This window comes from Mesoplodon bidens (assembly GCF_964165515.1).
Source record: "Mesoplodon bidens genome assembly, chromosome: 5".
In the NCBI taxonomy this organism is placed as follows: domain Eukaryota; kingdom Metazoa; phylum Chordata; class Mammalia; order Artiodactyla; family Ziphiidae; genus Mesoplodon; species Mesoplodon bidens.
The window spans coordinates 44,776,505-44,781,210 of NC_138161.1; the positions used below are offsets into that span (position 1 = coordinate 44,776,505).

At 32.3% G+C, this 4,706-nt stretch overlaps 1 pseudogene across 1 annotated transcript; it reads right to left on the minus strand.

Moving 5' to 3' along the window:
* Positions 1–1,141: 1,141 nt before the first annotated feature.
* LOC308617345 (transcription initiation factor IIB-like) lies at positions 1,142–2,638 on the minus strand (annotated as a pseudogene). Its single transcript has one exon. The product of its transcript is annotated as a transcription initiation factor IIB-like (transcript).
* Between the last annotated feature and the right edge of the window lie 2,068 nt (positions 2,639–4,706).

Genomic DNA, 4,706 nt, shown 5'->3' on the forward strand with positions numbered 1-4,706 from the left:
TAGGTTCAATAGTTACTTGGATTAGCTTTTTTTTTCCCTTCAGTGTGATTATTTCAATCATTTGAAATTAACCTAGGCTGATTTTTTTTATAATACCGTTTTTTCTTATCCTTCTTGATTTTATCTGTTTTTGAGAATGTGAAAAACTATTACCTAAAAGTTAAAACTAAGCAAAATTTATACTCTTAAATGTGTCTTTTCCCCATACATTCTATGCTATCTCAACTACCCACCCTTTCCATCCATTCTATCCTATCCTTTTTAATCATCAACCTTATTATTGTCTGGTTTAATTGTCCTGTACTTGTTTTACAGAAATGAGCAGATATGACTACTTTCTTATTTTTCTTCTAATAAAAAGCTAACACACTATAAATTCCCTTTTGTGCTTTACTTTTTTTTTAAACTAACAATATATTCTAGAAATTATTCCCTACCAGTTCAAACAGATCTTTTTATAGATGAATATTTCTACAATACATGGATATACCATAGTTTATTCAACCAATATCCTGTGAATGGGTGCTTAGGCTGTTTGCAATATTTTGCAATTACAAATATTGCTGTGATGAATATATTGGAAATACCTATTTTCATATTGTAAGAAGCATGTTTTCAGGATAAATTCCCAGAATTGGAATGCTAGTTAAAATCTAAATGTACATATAGTTTTGTTACATATTCACAAATTCCTCTTCATACTTGCATTCCCATCAGTAACATATGAATATCTGTTTTCTAAAGTATTGTCAACAGAATATGTTTCCATATATCACTTTCATATATATATATATATATATATATATATATATATATATATATATATATATGTCATTTCAGTGTAGGGCTTACTTGTATTTCTCTAATTATGAAGTAGGTGGCACATCCTGTCATAGGGTGTAGAACCATTTTTACCTCTTTATTTGTATTGCCTGTTCTTACCTTTTCTCCATTTTTCCTATGGGGTTCTTGAGGTTTTTTTTTTTTCCCCTAAAAAATTTAGGACTTATTTGTATATTAGAGATGTTAGTCCTTCATCTGTGATATATATTGCAAATATTTTCTCCAGTTAGTTATCTTTTTTTATTCTGTTGTTTTGCCACACAATAGCTTTTTAAATTAATTTTATGTAATCATTTATCAATCATTTCCTTTATCACATCTTTATTTTGAATCACTTTTAGAGAACACTTCCCTATATTCAAGTTATAAATGACTCTATTCTTGCTTTCTTTGGAAAATTGTATGGCTGTCTTATTTCTTGTCTTATTTCTTTTTGCTGTTGTAAATAATTTGTCCTAATATTATGTCCCCTAACTAGTTATTGTGTACATAAAAGCTATTGATTTCTAAATATTAATTTTATTACATGCTACCTTTAAAATTATTTTAGTCTTATTTTTTTTTTTAGTTTTGAAAAACGTTTTATTCAAGAATTACATAATTTCAAATATCTTCCAAAATACAGTTTCCTAGATTGCTACAAAAGAAAGCATATTCAGTAAGAAATTTAAATCATTAAATATATTTCACTAGTATATACATATAGAAGGCCAAGCAATTAATATTTAGCCCTGGAATGTGTACCATGTCTTTCATTTTTCCTTATTAAAGGCTCAATCCAGCACTTTGTATAGGCTATGTACAACAGGCAAAGTTCAGTGTTCATAGGCGTTTGACATTAGCTGCTTCAATTTATAGCTGTGGTAGTTTGTCCACAGGGGTGTCAAATTTGAAGTCTGTAGGAAACAGATCTGGAGCCTAAGGATAGATTAGTCTGTAGGACTGTCTGATTGTAACATCAGCAACACCAGCAATATCTCCAATTTCTTTTTGGGTCCTTTACTCAGCTGATGCCTGTGAGGCCATGTAAATGGCGGCTGCTGCCACAGATATTGGGCTCCTTCCAGGAACCAAGTCCAACTCCACAGTTTTATGGGCTATATGTGTAGCTGCCATCTGTACTTGTTTAGGAAGACAAAGGTTGGAACAAAACCTGGACATGAAGTCCCCAGTTGTAATCAAATCCACACTGGTTTCTAAAGCTTTCAAAATAAGTTTAAAACATCGACCGATTTCTTTCTTAGAAATTCGTGATACAGCACATATTTCTTTAAATGTCCTAGGAACTCCTTCCTGTCTGCAGGCAATATAGAGACAAGCAGAAGCTATGGCATCATTAGCCCTTCCCTCAGGCTGTTCTCTTCATACGCTTACTTGAATAGATTATTTGTTCAACCAACTATATTTCGAGGGAGGTTGATTCTGTCTGCCATGGTAGTGATTTCTTTGAATGCATTAATCATTGCCCAATCAGAACTACTTATGATTCTCCTATTCTGGTACTTAAAATTACCACATTCATCCAAACTTGCAGCTCCTATACCCTTACCATTCATAGTAGACAAATCTCCATCACTCAGAAAAGGATTCTGAGAATCTCCAACTCGAGATGGATCTTTTGTTGCTACAACCAGACCACATTCAGGACAGATCATATCACCAGCTCTGTAGTCCTCCACTAAGATCGCATCTGGATGGTTTGGACATGTGACTCTTGGAAGAGCATCCAAACGGCTGGTAGACGCCATCTTCACGGCCACTGTGATTCCAGCCACCAGGTACAACAGACGCACTGCAGACACGAAGAGACTGTCTAGTCCTAGTTTTTAATATTGAGTTTCTGGGATTTAACATAAATACTTAGGATATGTAAACTTATTTCATATAAACTGAGACTGTTTATTTCTTGTTTTATAATTCTTATTATTCTAATTGATATATTTTGTCTAACTGTATTGGCTAATACTTCCAGAAAGTGTTGATTCTTAACAGGCACTGGTTCCTTGTTCCTAATCTTAGTGGAAGTGCAGTTAGTATTCACATGTTACATAAGATGACTTTAAGATTTAGCATATATTATATATATTCTGTTAGAATATATTTAGAGTATATATCTTATCCTTACAGACACACACATTTCTACTTATTTGAAGGTTTTTTTTCCAGAAATAGGATTTAAATTTTGTCAAAAGCTTTATATCTAAGAATATGGTAGATTATATTCATAATTTGACAATATTAAACAAATCTTGCATTTCTGGAATAAATTACACTTGGTCACGGTAAATCATTTTCATAATAGGATATTGAGTTTATTAACTTATATTTAATACTTTGTGTTGATATTTCATAAGTAATATTCTTTTTCTGGTACTGTTTTTACTAGGTTTGCTTATGAATGTAACACTTCATAAAAATTATAGGAAGATTTCCTTTAATTTCAATACTCTGAACCAATTTATGAAACATTGCAACTACTGGGTTTCTGATTTTGTAGATTTTTCCCTTTGAATTCATATGGCCTGACTTTGGCGGGGGAGTGGGGGTAGTTCCTTTCCTACTCATTTTTTCTCTTTAACTGTTGTTTTCTACAGACATCAGTAAACTTAAGCTTTGTATCTCTAAAGAGGATGGCTTTGGTAAATTGTATTTCCCTATAAATGCATTTATTTGAAGAAACGTATGAGCACTCGTAATTTTTCCCTTTTCCCCATTTCAATACCTAGTTTCACCTTGACATTTGTTTTTCCTTACTTTTCTTAAGTTAGCTAATGTTCTTTGGTAAAATTTTTCACACAAAATCAATTTTTTCCATGTCATTCATTCCTGTTTTTATATTAAAATCCCTCATCTTACTTAGCATTGGGGTTTTTTTTGGTTACTTTTTCTAGTTTTTTTAAAAGAAAACTGGGAATCTAATTAATTTATTTTCACTTATGTTCATTTTCACTGATAAAAACATTTAGGGCTATGACTGTTTGGTCTGATTGCTGCTTTAAATGACTCCCATGTATTTTGATATGTAGAATATTCATCAGTAATATTTCTAAGAATTTTTTGATTTTTAGTGTTAGGTTACACTTTAGCCCAATAATTATCTAATAGAAAGCTTTAAAACTTCAAGATGGAATGGCCTTTTATGTTGTTGATAACTTGTAGTGTTATATCACTGTGATCAGAAAGTCTGTTTGTAACACTTCTGCTTTAAGGAACATAGTGGTATTTTCTTCATGACAATACATAAAGTTTCATGAACAAATGAGAAGAAGTTATATTCTCTATTTTCATGGTGAAAGTATATAAATATATATATTTAATATTCATAACATCTATTTTATTGATTATATCATTCAGTTCTTATATATCTTTAATCATTTCTCCCTACTTTATCTTTCTTATAATGAGAATGCTGTTAATTTCTGTTATTCATAGTGTTTCTATCTATATCTCATTGCTTTTCAAGTTTTTTCTTTATAAAGGTGATTGCTGTAATATTTGGTGCATTAAAATCTATATATGTTATATATATATATATATATATTTGTGTGTGTGGGGGGGTACACGGGACTCTCACTGTTGTGGCTTCTCCTGTTGTGGAGCACAGGATCTGGACGTGCAGGCTCAGCGGCCATGGCTCACGGGCCCAGCTGCTCTGCGGCATGTGGGATCTTCCCAGACCGGGGCACGAACCCATGTCCCCTGCATCGGCAGGTGGACTCTCAACCACTGCGCCACCAGGGAAGCCCTCTCTGTCCATTTTTTATTTCTTTCCTTACATCATTCCTTTGGCTGTTTCACTTTTTTTCTTTAATTGCCCTTATTAAGTTTTCATTCAGATATATTTGATTGTACTTGACTGTAAG